The 17,467-nt window shown below is 37.6% G+C and overlaps 1 long non-coding RNA gene across 1 annotated transcript; it reads right to left on the reverse strand.

Moving 5' to 3' along the window:
- Positions 1-327: 327 nt before the first annotated feature.
- Positions 328-16,353, reverse strand: LOC307188334. The gene is made up of 3 exons (XR_013828901.1): positions 16,235-16,353; positions 6,126-6,305; positions 328-471 (listed from the first exon to the last, which is right to left on the reverse strand). It is a non-coding gene; the product is annotated as an uncharacterized lncRNA (long non-coding RNA).
- Positions 16,354-17,467: the final 1,114 nt, after the last annotated feature.

Below are 17,467 nucleotides of genomic sequence, written 5' to 3' on the forward strand. Positions count from 1 at the left end.
CATTTTCAATGTTTTCCCGATCATGCAAGTGTGCTCTTCCTGGGAGAAAATGACTTCACAGGAAAACCTTTTGAAAACAGAATAAGGACATCATCTAAGACAATGCTAACTCAGAGGACAAATAAAGGAGAGCAGCTTTGTTCTCTGTTGTCTACTTTTATCGAAGACCAGAAAGGTCCATGAGCCACTTCCCTTCACACCCTCTGGAAATGCCAAGGTAAATGGCAGATTTGAATAGCACTGATAGCATAGCAACCAAACACTGCAATCTCTGGCCTAGGTGGAGCAGCTGGGCTCAGGCTCTGTCCTAGGCACAGCTCTGCTTCCTTCTGGGTCGAATCTCCTTCATCCAGAAGATGAGGTGTTGGCACTGTAGGTTTTCTAAGGTACTGTAGCTCTCAGATTGAATAAACCTTTGTTTCCGTGGGTTCTGCCAGCTCCAACTCTAAGCACTTTTTGAACACTGTTTAACTAGAAGTGTTTTAAAAACATTATTAAAGCATGAAATACATACAGAAAAGTAAATGGTTATAGAATATAGCTTGATGAATTTTCACATACTGAACACCCCCATGTAACCTGTGCCCAGATCATGAAACAAAATATTCTAGCAACCCAGAAAACCCCTAATGGTTCCTTCCATACCTCCTCAAAAGGTGCTAAGCTAAGGTATTTTGTAATAAAATGTGTATTGCTAGAGGGAAAAAAAAAAGACATTTTATATTGATAAAAGAGTTGATTCATTGGAAGAATATGACAACCCTAATGTGAATATTTTATAAGTTTGAAAGCACAGGGAGTACTGAAACTCAGTCCTCTGGTCCTGCGAGCGCTCTATTGGAGTTTTAGTTGCCCTACCTGCTGCTGACTATAGCTGCCGTTAGATACAATCCATTAAAATACAGGAATCAGATGCCGTGTTCTTTTTGTACCGGATTTCTCCCATTCAAAACCTGGTTTTGTTGCACTCCTGTGATTTCAGACTTTTCCCTTCAGCACTTAGGTTTGTTGTCTGTAGGAAAGACCTTATTTGGCTATACCAGAAGCGAAACATTCACTAATGTTTTATATATTTCAGTGTAGAGTTCTTACACATCTCTCACTACATTTATTTACTATTTATTTGATGTATTTAAACATTAGTGTAATGGAATATTTGTCCTTGTAATTTTAATCATACATGTCTAACCTACAGTCATACAATCGAGTTTTGTATACTGACCCTGTGACTAGTGACTTTCCAGAAAAACTTATCCTAATGGTTAATCGGTAGATTATTTTGTATGCCTGGATTATAGCCAATCACAGGTTCTCTCATAGTCCAAAATGAAAGTCTCAGTGTTTAAACATACGGAATATTCACTTTTTGATCTTCTCAACATTATTATGTCCATTTTTCAGATTATGAAAACTAAAGAAATCAGAGGATAAAGAACTTGCTCAGGGTCACATGGCTAGTACATTGCAGAACAGAATTCAGAGACAGTTTGACTCCATAAGCCATACTTTTTACCACTATGCCACACTTTAATTAAGATAAAACTCAGTAATAGTGGAGTACATTATTATTGTCTCTTTAAATTAAAGATCTATGAAATCTCTTCAAATCATCACATTTGTGTTTTCAGGAAGTCAAAGCAAGGAGGAAGAGGGATGGGGTGATATATGAGTAAGGAAGCACCAATGAAAGGGAATCTGAGAAGGATTATATTTTTTGACTGTGCTCAAGTATATGACTAGTAGTTAAACAAAATAAAGAAGCTTTCAGTTTGGATTTTAAAGCTGTCATGTATTCCCCTTTTCCTCATGAGATAATTTCCAATATCCAATAAAAATAATGTAGATGTGTCATCATCAGTCCTCCTGGTCCCATTCCTGCAATGCTGATGTGTTCAGACCAAGCACAGATAGCCCTTGTGCGTGGCCACAGATGACTCACTGGATTTTAAGGAAATCCCAGAAGGCTGAAAATGATTTTACTTGTAATATTCTGTATGAATTTGCTTTATGCATGGAACGGTTTATGAAGACTGTACATGAAATGAAATAAGAGCTATTGTTATATTGGGTTTGGAGATACTTGAGGTTTTTGCAGTTTAGTTTCCTAGATACTTAATAACACAAGCATCAAAGATATTTAGGGGCATGTTGACATCTTGCAAAATAATTGAAAGGTTAAGCTGACTAGAAAACTGTTGATTATATCTCATTATCTACTCTCTCACATGTGTGTAAATGTAGAGTTGTCCACAAGTGTTCAGCAATGCAGATAGGAAGGATATGGCATTTTATACTTTAGTTTGGGGGAAGGGATCAAGACCTTTGTAATAAAGCAGAAATTTTATAGTTAGACTTCTGTCTCTACCACTAAGTAACTTCAGAACTTTGAACAAATTAAGTTACCCTCTCTCTGTCACTCAGTTTCCTATTTGTAAATGGAGATTAGGGTCTAGCTTTTCATGTTGTACATAGTTTTTTATAAATGTTACTCTACTCTCCTTTATGTGTACCTTATTTCACTGCTTTGAAAATCTTTTCTTTTATTGGTTATATTTTGGGTCTTAGATGTTATCTCCAAAAATAATCAGTTAATATGCTTATGTAGAAAATAAGAGATAACAAAAGTAATAAATAGTCTGCTACCATTTGATAAGACATGAATATGAATGTAGATCAAATCACAAAGGTTGAGCAACCAATAAGCTCTATCTTGTGCCCTCAGCTCCCAGTAGCGCCTCATGCATAGTCAATGGTCATATAGTGTTTCCTTGTTGTCTCATGCAAAGTGAGTAATGTACAGTATGATGCTGCGACCAAAGACCTCTAAACGCTTTTGCTGAAATAGCTTCCAATTAGTGGTTACACTTGTGTTTTATTTCCACTTCATTGCATGAGATTTGAGTTACTAATATTTTAAAAGTTTTCATTCTTTTTCTCAAGCAGAGTATTTAAGTATTTATTTATAAAGTATTTATTCAAATAAAGTGCCAGTATCAGAATTTTTTTTTTTGGTTATAACCATATGGTTCCATTTATTATTTATTTATTTATTTATTTTTGCCAAGCAACTTTACAAACTCAATGCTGACTCACAATATGGAGAAACATACAGCCAAACCCCTGCCTGAAGTTAGCATTGCTATCACTATTGTTCTTTTTATGACCATTATGCTTTTTACTTGAAAGGGTACCTCCCCATTCTTGCAGAGTGGCTTCATGGTGACAAGTTAATTCTAAAGTAGAAGGATTAATAGCATCAACTACTTTTAACATTACCGTTAAGTGAAACTGTACCAGGCAGTGAGCTATTCTCTTTACCTATATGATTTTTTATATTTTAATTTTTCTAAAAAGTTGACGAGGTAGATATTACTCCCCCATTTCACAGATGAGGAAACTGAGACTCACAGAGGTTGAATGTTGCCAGGTTCAGTGACATTGCTAAGCTTAATTTTAATTTATACTTGTCTGACTTCACCATGGTCTACTGCATCTCTCACTGCATTCTGGTGGTTGAACTTGATACATCTTGAATCCTTAACAGAGGTACCACAAAGCAGGAGATTTACGAGTAAAAGTGTGAATTATAAGCCAGTACCATCCACTTTTTGGCAAAATAGTTCCTATATTGATGTAATGAGGGCAATCCCTCATAGTAACTATCCCTTCCACTGCTTTCTCTTAACTTACCCCTTCCCCAAATCACATTCATTATTTTTATCTGATTATGAATGCTATATATGAGCCATGTGAAAAGTTGAAAATTATATATACAAAAAATATTTCACCAAACAGAGATCACCATTGCTTCCTTTAGTATATTTGGTTCAATCTTTTTACTCATAATATAAGAAAATATATTTAATTTGGCATGAAATATATAAAGACACATATATGCATATTTGCAATTAAATAATATATACCATTTGTGTCCTGCATCTCCCATTAAATATTTCTTGGAAATGATTTACCACTTAAGTTTTTTAGAAAATTATTATGATGTTTGGGTTATATTATATCCATCATAAAAGTATATGAACATTTAATTAACCTTTTCAATTTAATTGGAGCATATATTTGTTTTAGAAAACTCTGATACTGTTACAAATTTAGGTTCTTTCCATTTTTTTCTATATTATGTTAAAATGCCTTCAGTGAAAACCTTTGTTTAAAAATGCTTGAGTGCCTGTTTGTTTATTTTCTTAAGACAAAAGGAGATTTTTAGCTACATGATGATAAAAATGCTTGGTTCAATATGTCACTTAAAATTTAAAAAAATCAACTACTAAATGAATAGAAATAGGACATTTATCTTTCAAATCTTAAACGGACTAAATTTAATGAAGAAAACTTCATCACAAGGGACCATACATGATGGTGTTGAACATCTTAAGGATAGGAGTAAGAGGAAGAGGCTGACGAATATTTTCAAGAAGGACTTTGCAAAATTCTGTTGCTGTATACCGGAAGGACAGTGGGTGGTAATGAATTGAAGAAGGGGCCCTCCGAACTCCACTTGGGCTCTCATGTCAGTTTGGCATCCTAAGGACTCTAAATTGGGAGCATCCAGAGGTAACATCCTTGTTACACGTATTATTTTTTTTTTTTCAAGTTAGGCAGTAGTAAATTTGGTTTTACCCAGTTGGCTTTTGAGCAGGAATTTGGAATTGAGGAATTTGAATAGAAGAGAAGTAGACATGGCATGGACTTATATATACTACCAAATGTAAAACAGATAGCTAGAGGGAAGCAGCTGCATAGCACAGGGAGATCAGCTAGGTGCTCTGTGACCACCTAGAGGGGTGGGATAGGGAGGGTGGCAGGGAGACGCAAGAGGGAGGGTATATGGGGATATATGTATACGTATAGCTGATTCACGTTATAAAGCAGAAACTAACACACCATTGTAAAGCAATTATATTCCAATAAAGATGTTAAAGAAATTGATTAATTAATTAAAAAAAAAAAAGAGAAGTAGAAAAAAGGGAGGGAGTAGAAGCTGCAGCTGGTTCTAACTGGTTTTTAGGTTCATGTGAGAAATACCTAAATGACACTTTCAGGATGTTGAATTCCTGCTGCTAGATGAACTGGAGTGATCCAGGCAGTAAACATCTGGACTCCAATAGCGGGACTGGAAGTTAGTAATAACTTCCCACTATGTGCGTTTTGTGTAATCTAAAATCCCTAAGATTCCACTGATGTTCTACCGTGAAATGACTCTGATCCACCCAATATTGGTACCAAATATTGGGATACTGTGGCTTAGTCAAGTTGACACATAAATTAACCATCATACCACTGATACACGTGTGATTCCCTAACACTAAAAGTGCTTTCACACAGCTGAATTTTTCCTATCACTAATCTCAAGTTGGGAATGCCTTTTTTCTAATCTTTTGAATCACATAAGTCTATGGTTATGTGATTGAAAAGGTTTAATCCTGCTGCCACGTCCTTCGTGAAACCTTTTCTGGTCTTCCCACTCCTGGGTCATCAAACATGCCTCCATGCTCCCGTGTTTATACTTGACCTTTAGCAATTCTCAGTCCACGTCGTGGATTCTAATCACTGATATATTAATACGTGAGGTCCCCCCAGTAGGGTTTATCCTGCTGGAGTGGAGGGCATTTTGTTCTGTTTATATTAGTGAACAAGTGTAACTGTTGTATAGAGTCAGAAGTCAATAAATGCAAGGTAGAGGCACAAGTCCAATACGAATTTGATTATTGAGAAAAGTTATTTCTTATCATGTGGAACTGTATGCAAAGGTCGTGAGGTTGTGTAATGCTCCTTGCCTGGATACTGGAGTGAAACCCTTTCTACTGAACTGATAAACCTCAACTCTGAGATTACTCAGAGCCTGGTGGATTCAGTTTCTGAAGGCTTTATGCTGGTGGTGAGCAGAGGGAAATGGATATTAGAACATGTCAGCCTCCTCTGTATGTGAGCTGGTGACTGCCCGCCACTCTCTGTGGGTGATGTATGTCCAGATATTTTACCACAAGTGCAGACATCAAAGTGAGGAGTATTCATAGGTCTTACCTCTGTCTTTCTGAGTAACAGTCATGTATTGTCTCTAGGGCTGAGGTGAGTATTGGGAGAAAATAAAACAAAATAAAACTTACCAAACAACCCAATCTTCCTTTGTTGCTCATGTTTTGTTTGCTTCTTCTCTCTTCTCAAATAAATAATAAGCTCTTATAATTTTTGTCTCAGGAAAAGCCCCAGGGCATAATCTTCATTATGTTTGCATATCTCATAGAATCACATGTATTTACACTCTGGACCTGCTTCTTTTCATTAACCTGTAAAAATTATTGAGTACAAAAGTTTAGTGAGGCAAAAGAGAAAGAAAACAGTGAGGAACGGAAGTACACAAGGCATTTTGGATTGTTTTTTCTGACTGAAATTTATCTTCATGTGGGAATGAAAGCCTCTCTCTAAGCTTGGATTACAAATCAATAGTGTATGAATGACTCTCAGACTTTTATCATGAGGTGGGGGGAAGGGAAGGACTCCAACTAATGATTATACAATCCATTGAATGCTTATGATAAAGAATAGCGTATCTCTCCCACGCATTTTTAAATAAGCAAATGTCTTTTAAAAATGAAAATACAAAAAGCAACATGCTTATTGTATGGTTAACATCAGCAAGTGTTACACTTATTTAACGATTTACTCTTGGAATCTTCTTATGAAACTTGAACAATTTCTGGCACTTCCGGAGGGATTGTCTAGCTTTTAAAGAAACGTGGAAGGAGAGGCAGGTCATCCAGATGTGGTCCAGTCTTCACCAAGTATTATTTCTGCCTTTTAGTGCAGATTTTCCTACTAACTCCCTGGAATGATCTGGAACTTCAAGATAATTTCAAGATAGAGCTTGGGACTTAGTAAAGGCTGAATAAAAGTTGCTCAAATGAGTTGCCTTTATCAGACTTTGGTTCTTACCTTCATTTCAAAAAGATTTTGAAAGACTGGGGTGAAGGGGAGTAGGAAAGTTCGCTGGGATTTCTAAATACCATGTTTTCAACCACTCATCATTTCAAAAGACAATTGCACAGTTGGAACTGTGGAACCCTGCCAAGCCCTTTACCTCTCAGTCAGCAAAGCCATCACAGCCATTCGTTGTTAAAGCAAAATGCCTCCAGAAACCTGAGAACATTTTGCCTTTCACGTGCCTCCCCTCCATGTTTCCTCCCTCTTTACTATAAATTAAATATGCCTAATATTTGTGGCATTAAAATAAAACAAAACTATTCAGCCCATCTAAGTCCAATTAATCAATCTGTTCTCAAGGTTTATTAAGCTCCTTTCTTTATACCTCCTATTTGTAGGATGAGTGATATCAAGGAACCCAACAGAATGCAAACCTTAACATAAAATCATTGATGTAGGCAAATTAACTTACATAGTTTGTGGGCAGTGTGGTAGGATTGCTCTCTGTTTTTAACCAGTTTGTCCTTTGAGATAGGTTAATAAATTTATTTGTACTTTGTCATTGAAATGTCAACTTCTGAGGTGCATATGGTATCACATGGATGCAAAAGAATAACAGCTGAGGGCTCAGATGGGGTCTGAGATGAATTAAGAATAGCCGCTTCAGGAAATGTGCTCCAATTCCAGGCTCAAACCAGGGACCTGACAACAAAGCAGGTCAGAACAAAATTTCTTTCATCACCTCCTCCCCCTCAAGCCATCACTAGCTCTTTAAAAAGGTTGACTCGTTTAGATTTCTCTGTATGCTCCATATGACCCCAAAGACCACTAATTCCATTCTGAATCCACTTATCTGTGTCTTTGAGAATCTTAGAGGTTGTTGCTGTTTGCAGAGTAAATCTCCTAGGTGCATGTTGGTTATCCGAAGGGTCAAATTCCCTTGGAGTACATAGCGTTTTCTACCTCAAATTATTCAGCAGATGGATGAACTCTATGCTATAGATCTTAAGCTTAAGAAAAAAAAAAAAAGGATGTGGAGAGTGAAGTTATTTCTGCTATTCCTGTTGAGATAATGGCAAAGAGAGGCACCAGGCAAGTGACCAACACATTGATTGATCATTTTCAGACTAATGTTTTAAAAGCAAGCTGGAACATCTGTTGCTTAGTCAAAGTTTCTCCATTTTCTGACTACCAGTCTTCTGAAGATATCAAAAATGACATCTGTCAGCATCTATCCTTAGCATGTAAACTACATGCTAAACAAAAGATCCGTTTATCTTGTTTGCTGCCTTATCTCCAGTGCTCAAAACATGAAAAGAGCTCAAAATATACTTATTAAATACATGAATAAATGAATGAATACTATGTGATTGTAGCTGCTGTCCTAATTTGGGCGCTAAGCTGTCAGCCGCTGAGATTAAGACACATCTGTGTAGGACTAAAGAATTGGTGGGTCAGCTCCAAACAAAAACCTTTTAGGACTGAGGAATTGGGTAGGCACATTTCTAAAAATTTCCTCCTGAGATTTCTATCCTCTGGTTATTCAGTTAAACATGAATCTAGTCCTGTTGAAGGAATTTTCCTGTTGGAATTAGGGTTACCACATAAGAGTTCTTAAAATAAGGAGAATAGCTGGGATTATCCAGGTGCACCCAATCTAATCACAAGAGCCATCAAAAGCAGGGAATATTCTCCAACTGGTTACAGAAGAGAACATCAGAGGAGGTAAAAAGAGGAGAGATGAGGCCAAAGGAGATGCAGAGAGATTTGAAGAATAGGAAGAACTCACTGCTGGCTTGGAATTTGGAAGAAGGGGGCCAAAGCTGGGCCACGTGAGCTGCCTCTAGAAGGTGAGAATGACATTGCAAATCTATCACAGCATTCAGCGCCTCTATTGCAGCAACCAGAGTGCCAGCAAACTCATCCCTTGTTTGGAGTTTCACAACAGCTTCTTCTCCAGTTTCTCTAGCTGCATTCTTTCCCCAATACAACCACTGCCAGCAGTTCCAATCAGTCATCTGCTGCATAGCAGCCAGACATCTTTCTAAAGCATAAATTAGATCCTGTCATTCCCCTGCTTGAAATAATTCCCTGCAACCAGAAGAACATCTAAGCTCCATTCTGTGGTCTACAAAGTCTTGATCTTGCCTCAACTTTCTTCTCCACCTTTGTCTGCTTTACTCTCTCCAGTTTCACTACATCCCAGTGGTATTGGCTTTTTGATGTCCATTGAACGACTCACTCTTGTTCCTCTTTCAGGGCCTTGATATTTACTTATTCTGCTTGGAACTTTCACATTTGTCTTCTCAGGTCTCAAGTCAAACGTCACGTCCTCAGACAGTACACCCTTGATATTCTACCTAAAGTACCTCCCAAATACATTGGCTTATTTAATTTTTATAACACATTTTACTTTTAAATATGTTCATTCTTTCATCTTTTCATCTACTTATTGATGGCCTATGTCCCTTTAAAGAGCAAACACAAGTGAAAAATAAGGAACTTAATTTACCCTGCTGAAAATAAGGGAAGAGACTCCTTCCTGCTTCTTAATGCATTTACTTTAGAAAACTTGTAGTTGCAAGCTCTTTCCCTGTTTCTTTGAAATGTATGTAAATCTTTTTATAAAGCTAAATTGATCTTCTGTTAATTTTAAAAGTCAGGAATGTTTCCTTAAGGACCTGGGAACGATCTCTTTGAAATGTAATCATCAAGGAATATAATGCCCCAATCCATAGTTTCCTGGGGTGCTAAGACCTTAACTTCAGTGGGTGCTGACCCCAGGTTGCAAACTGCTTCAGGTCATAGTGATGTGAGAAAATTATTTTTTAAAAGACTTTTGCAAAACAGGTGGCTACTTTAATTACCAGTAAATTTAGGATAGACTAGCTATGACGAATGATGCTGTCACATCCTTTTAATTAAGGACTAGTTTGTTTCTCTCGAAAACATGTATGCAGTAGGTTGTATCTGCTTAACTGCATAGGAGGATGAGATTTCTTTCTGCCTTTGCAATCTCTTTTTTGTAGATTGACTGTGCCACACATCACATTTTGGTTTAACGATTATTCAATAACAAAAATGTTTTCTACTTTTGTGAAGAGATTTTTCTGGGGTGATAAGGAGAGGTTGTCTTTCATTATACTTTCCCCAGCACCTTACACTGAAATGTAAGACTCACAGGAGAAAGACATTTGCTATCATCTTTGATATATACATCGGTGCTGGGCACTTTGTAGGTGCTCTGTAAATATTCGTGAACCAGCTGATCGACAAAAATGGTGATGCTTTAAGCAGAGGCAGGTTGCTGGATGGCTGGGAAGCTCCTGGAGGCCACAGTAGTACTCCACAGATGAGAATCAAGCTGCAAACATGGATGAGGGTTAGGGGAACAAGGTATGTGAAGTGGTAGTGAAGCAGAGAGCGTAGTGATCTTCTTTCAGAGAATATATGAGAGACTTCCGGGATAGCTCTGACATTGCTGTGGAAGGTCTCTGAAGATGCATTAGCAGGTAGCTGCAAGAGCCTGCAGATGGTCAGTTACAAACTTGATATTATTTCTGACAAAGTTAGATAGGAAAGTGCCTTTAGATCAAATGATTCCTACCCAAGTGAAAGCAAGTTCGATCGGCTTCCCTATCAGTGACTATAATGTTATGGAAAATACAAAAGTAAGCAAAACCAGAAGCAGTAGAAAGAATTGTAAGGTTTTCTTCAGCAGGGAGTTGTGAAACAGAAAATAAGGGCCACGAAAATGTCAGGATGATTGCATTTGGTATACTCTTTGAAAGTTTAATTAATATGGAATTAGGTAAACTAGGAAAACAGATCATTCATTTTTTCTTTGTTACATGCTATACACACATGTGTTTATAATATTACTTATAGGCAAAAACAAAATTAAATATCTGAGATTAAAAATACACAATAAGACGGACAGTGAGCAAGCAACCTTCAGCTGTAGACTTAACTCAGTACTGAGACATTCAAACTGCATTAAGATTAGCAATACACTTGAGCTTCAAAACACCTCTGGCACTAGACTTCTGCAGCGTAAAGGAAATCCTTACAGAACTTTCCATGTCCACTCTACCAAGTTGGGGATGGAGTCTGAGTTCAGAGAGGAGGGCGAAAGTGGGAAGAACAGGTGGTCTAATCATTATTTAAATGTTCATGGAAGATAAATGGCCTATTATCCAAGAGTGTGCTGTAATCAATTTTAGACATGCTGACTCCATAAAGTTCAGTGTTTGCTTTTATTAGTAGAAAAAAACAATGTATTTCTCTTTTGCTGAAATATCCTTTCACCATTTTCCCATTAATACTTACAATAGCCCTCCAAGCATTTCCCCAGGATTTTTGGAAAGGTTTTGCAAGAGTTAAGTTGCCTTTGGGTATGAATTCAGCCAACTCTGCATGCCTCTACATAGGTACTTATTCAATGCAAGCTTATCAGCAGAAAACAGGGAATGCTAGGACATTTTCAGCATAGGGTAGATTTTGAAGAGATGAGTCAGGAGAATACCAGGAAGGTTCTCGAGTTACAGGATTGAAAAGATTCTAATTATTTCTCTCCACACACACAAAAATGGGAATATTAAAGAAAGCAGTGAATTATTGGGAGGTCAAAGAAGGTGCATGTACTGTTTCTAGAGGACAGTCAGTTGTACCTTAGTCAAAATTTGCGGCGATGTTCAAGACAATAGTCTTGAGAGTCACAAAGATCTGGTTCTAATTCAGGCTTTACCACTTGCTAAATAAGTGACTTTGAGAAAGTTACTTAATTTTCCTGAACCTTAATTTGTCATCCATAAACTGGAGGTAATATCAGTAATACCTAAATCCCATAAAATTTATGAGGATTCAATGTGCTTATATATTAAGGCATTTAGCAAATCATCTGACAGATAGTAAGTATCCAGAAATAATTACTATTAGCAATGGTAATATTAATAGCTATGAATTTCACAAGCCACAAACTCAGATGTGAAAAAAGAAAAAGTAATAACTTTTTTATACTTGAATTTAACTTTTCTCTTGAATTCCTATTGTACAGGATGACAGAAAGATTCGTCTGGTCATTTCCAGATAAATTCAGACATTTCTGAGTTTTCTTATTCATTTCCAGTTTAAAGTCAACATATGATTTTCTACTCTTTTTTTCTCCCTGAAGTGGAGGTTGTGTGTGTTAGGATGTAGAGACAAGGCATTTGTCTACGCTCTCATTTAATTATACTCACATTTGATTCAAAATTTATTTTTGTATATAATAATAGGTTAAGAGTTACATTTCCTCAGAATTTTCAAACTACCCTTCCATTGTTTTCAAGCAATCAGTGTTTTCTAATGGGAAGTATGAACCTAGCCTGACTCTTATTCTTTTGAAGGTGATAGCACTTTTTTTCCTTGGGAAACTTTAAAAAATTTTATTTTTATCCATGAAGCTGTGAATATTTATCTCATGTCTAGGTGTGGGTATCTGTTATTCATCTTACTTAGCATTCCTTTCAGTTAGACCATTTGAGTTTTCTTTCAGCCCTGAAAATTTTTCTTGCATTATTTCTTTGATAATTTCTTACCATTCATTTTCTCTATGGGTGAACAAAATTGCATACATAAATCTTGGTCTAAATGTCTAGTTAATTTCTTAGGATAAATTCTCAGAAGTAAAACTAATGGGTTAAAATTTATGCCTATTTTATAGCATTTCATAAATATTACCACACTTTTCTCTTGAATGGCTGCACCAGTTCATATTTCCAACTTAATAATAAGTATGAGGATATTTAGGTAGTCAATGGGTCTTCAAACACAGATGGTATTTTAAGGATGTATTTTACAGGACATACAAAAACTTTAAAAATCAAATCACTCCTTTTCCTTAGTTCAATCTCACATTAAAATAATTGTATACAATTATTTTATACAGTATTATTCAGAATATTTTTACTTCATGTCAAATTCTGTAAAAATAAGATGAAAGTCATGCTGAATATGCTTCATTTTAGATGTTGAATATGCTTTGAATTAGATTTTAGATGAATTAGACATAATCTTGTAGTCTTAGCAAGATCTGGCTACAACTAAGTTTAGTATTTTGAATATGTCACTCAAGACCAAATAAATCAGTAAAACCAATAGCTAGTCCTTCCTTACCAAAATCTGATAAGTGATAAATAAGCTAAAGAAAATAAAAAGTTTTAGTTTTACTTATAACGACCCGAGGGAGAAGGGCCAGTTGGATCTTGCTTCCCATCATCCGAAGCGTTACTTTCCGTCCTTTTGTTCACCCTTTACTCAGTAACTAAGATTTTTTTTTAAGTGACTGATGTTGAGTGTTTATTTCATTGAAAGTCTTAATTTTTTTCTAGATAGGACCATTTGGTAAATACGTATAACATTATGGTAAATAACATTTCTAGAGACATAACAAGTCCTCATTGTTTATCTACTTATCCTTACAAAGTCACTGACAAAGAAGAGTATTGTGAGACTTTTTAAAAGTATAAAAATGCTTGTAATCTGTAAGAGATTATGCACTGGGTAGCTTTGATCTCCTAGCTAAATACTCAAATTGTGTCCGTCTGCTGACCTTTACAGTCTTGTATCGATACCAACAGGCTCTCTAACTTCTTAATAGGTTCAGCTGTTCATAGACAGTGGCAGGTGTTTGTAGGATGGGAGAAGAGAAAGACTGGGGTACACTTTCCCAGGCTGTCCTCCCCCTGTTGCGAGTTGGCTGTGTTACTCCACAAAAGGACATAGCTTCCATCAGGGGACCCTCTCCGTCACTATAACTGGTACCTGCTTCCCCTCCTGCCCTTTTGGGTCTAGGTGTGATAATTGTTCGCATCTGATTTGTCATTCCTTGCTTTACCATTGCTTTTTGGTTTTCTTAAGCTTACGTTAATTTTTGTAAACAGATTCTTTCTTAAGCTCTCCTCAATTACCCTGGTAAATGTGCCATTAGCCTCGTGCTGGGATCCTGACTGATGTACTCTATCACGGTTTTCTGTTCAATAGATGCATTTTTCTTATTTACTTATAGTGCAAAATCTTGAAATAAAAATCAGTTTTTGCTGTACAATGATGTTTTGAAACCCATTCAATAAGTTATTTTTCTATCCTACAGAAATAAAAGAAAGACATTCATGTAAAGTAGATTCACCTAGTAGGAGGTTCTCCTGCAGAGGCTCCAAAAACAGGTAAATGAATAAGTTTGATGCTTCCCGGTAGAACTTCCCAATACACTGATTACTGTGTATACAGAATTAGTCAGTATATCTGCCAAGAATGCAGAATCCATTTACATGGAATAGGAAGTATGTTTTTTTTGTTTTGTTTTGTTTTTTTGAGGTACGCGGGCCTCTCACTGTTGTGGCCTCTCCCGCTGCGGGGCACAGGCTCCGAACGCACAGGCTCAGCAGCCATGGCTCACGGGCCCAGCCGCTCCGCGGCATGTGGAATCTTCCCAGACCGGGGCACGAACCTGTGTCCCCTGCATCGGCAGGCGGACTCTCAACCACTGCGCCACCAGGGAAGCCCAGGAAGTATGTCTTGAAACTAATGGATAGTGGTTGATTTTGATTGCTTCAATTTCAATCAAGAACCAACGGGCTATCTTGGAATAGAAATTGCATTAGCAGAAATGTCTATACCTAGGAAAAATAACATTTTTCTTTTGATTATTATTATATTTGGTTTAGTTATTAAAGTTACTTTAGTTCAAGTTTCATCTGCTTTAATGACACATATATTCTCCATGGACTGTTTTCTGCATTATCTTTTTATATTCCCTCAACAGTTTAATAAGAAAACATGCAAATATATAGAAAAACTTAAAGAATGTGTGGTGAATACCTCTAAAGACACTACCTGAATTCTATTAATATTTTACTATACTTGTTTCATTACAAGTCTATCATCTTTCTATGCATGTATCCATTCACCCATTCATTTATCCATCCTTCCTTCCTAATGATTTTGTTTTCAAGGACTCTCTTTAACTATTCTGCATTTTTTACATTCACTAGATATTTTCTAGCTACAGAAATTTATTAGACTTGCAGATGATTAAGATTCTTTAACAAAAGGCACCATAAAGTGAAATGATGCAAGGTAAATCTGGTTTTCTCATAAAAGTGTTTCCATAGGAAGTTATATCCCAAGGAATTAATGACTCACTTTATATAAAGGGATACAGGTATACAAAATAATCACAAAATGTTATACTTGTTCTGCATTCAACGTAATTCTAATAAGCAGAGCAACAATATTATGAATTCCACAGCATTCAGCATTCAAATGGACGGTGAAGAGGGATGAGCATAAAGTGTCCCTCAGTGCCCTTGACAATGACCTTTTATTTAAGGATAAACATACAGGAAAATAATTATAGAGCTTTAAAAATTTCTGCTTGTTATTCTCAGTAAGACAGATGACCACTTCAGAAAGCAATTTGGTAAAATCTAATAAAAACATATATACACATGCCCTGCAATCCAGCAATTCCATTACTAGGAATTTACTTATGCATGGGGTGGGGACGCTGCTTAGGACCTGCGTGGAAGGGGAGAGGCACCATGTGGAAAGGAGGGCCTCCAGAGCGTGGAGTTCTGGAGTTTGGAGGTTGGGCCCTGAGTGTGGGTGTGTGGGTGGGGTTTAGGCCCAACGTGTTGGAGGGGGTCTCACAGGGGGTCTCCGAATGTAGAGGTAGGGCCCTGGGTGGGGGTGTAGGGGTGGGGCTTGGGTTCTGCACCCCAGGAGGGAGGCTCCGAGGGCAGAGGATTAGCCCCAGGAGCCCAAAAGGCTCCCCGTTGCCTAAGTGCACAGGGAAAGCAATGGCCACGTTCCCTTCCATTCCTTCGTGCCCGTCCCACACCGTCTCCCCCAGGGTCTCTCCCGTGGCCACTGGACCCCTAACCATGGGTGGGTCCCACTGGGTGTAGGAACTCCTCCCCTCCCCCAGCCAGCCCTCAGGGATGCCGGTCCTGGAGGTTCGGCATTTACTTTTGCTCCCCCTTCCATCCCTCCCACTCCCTCAGGACCTGCGCCGCTGGAGGGGGCCTCGGTAGGCAGGGGATCAGGCCTGGGATCTCAGCCGGTTCCTGGGGGCCCCAGTGGGCAGGGGAAACCTGGCCATGCTCCCTTTTGATTCTCTGCCCTCCCAATGGTTCCCCAATTTCCCCCTTTGGGCATGGGATCCCTTCCCCTCCCCCAGCCGCCCTCAGGGGCACCAGTGCCGTCCCACCTCCACTTGTCCTCCCCCTTCACTCCCCCATGCCCCACGTCCTACCCGGTCGCTGGGGGTTCCTCCCGTCACCTTAGGTGCTTGTGGTCCCCCACGGGTGCCTGGTAGGTGCCCTAGTTGTGAGGAGATGCGAATTCCACGTCCTCCTAGTCTGCCATCTTGACTCCACCCCCTCCACTTTTCATCTCACTTAATCCTCATCCAGTAATGAGAGGGACTCATTAGCCTGTCATGTACTGATAAGAAAAATAGACTCAGAAAAATTAACAAATTTTCACAAGACCACAAAGATAATAAGAGGCAGAGAAGAATTTCAACCTAGTTGTGTCTATTTCTGAATTCTTTGGTCTTGTCCCTTCTCCATGTGTGTAAACAAATAATGTCATTAGTCATGATCACCATTAATATTTTTTCATCACTAACAATGTACCAGGTTTTATAATAAGTGGTGTATAGGCACTGTCTCTAACAAACCTCACATAGAAACTATCATTGTTCTTGTTTTATAAAATGAGAGGATGTCCAGGGCAATAAGACTGGTTTCTCAAATCCCTGCAGACGAAGAGGGAAAGAATGGGAACCTGCATTTCTATTGTGATGACCAATGTGACACTTCATGGATAACAGAAGCAGGATTAGAGTCAGCTGCTTGCTTTAAGCATTATGGCTTATTTTTCCACAGCATTAATTTTACACTTATATTTTTGCTGAGTATAATATGTTTTAAAATGTTATCATTTTGTACCATTTATTTCTCAAATCATTTGAATTATAATAAAAAGTACTTGATGTCCTGCTATTATGAAAATAGCCCCATGAAAGAAAAAGCTACAGATGCATTTACAGCACAAGTGACCTTATCCTTTTCATCATTACTATGCTTTTAAAATCATCTCTTTTATAATTTCAGGTTCTCTTTTCCCTTTGAAGTCATAAGTGGCTGAAATAATCTATATGAAGCACTATGCACAATGTTCCTTTCGGATGGTGATTTAATTTGTACATGAGAATGGAAATTGTATATGTGAAAAAGATGAACTTTTTGGAGACATTTAATTTCCTTTCATTCAACTGTTTAATTCATTAGAATAATAATGTATAAAGAGAAATACTTCAGAAAGTTGGATAAATGAATATTTAAATGTCACCGTTCATAAAAATGTTTTACCATCCTATCCCTTACCAAGTCCCTTTGCAGAAAATAGGCAAAATTAATAGAAACCATCTTCTCTTTCCTTTTATCCTTGAGTTCAAGAATCTAGCATATGTCTTTCTCAT

Source organism: Stenella coeruleoalba, assembly GCF_951394435.1.
Source record: "Stenella coeruleoalba genome assembly, chromosome: 6".
Lineage (NCBI taxonomy): Eukaryota > Metazoa > Chordata > Mammalia > Artiodactyla > Delphinidae > Stenella > Stenella coeruleoalba.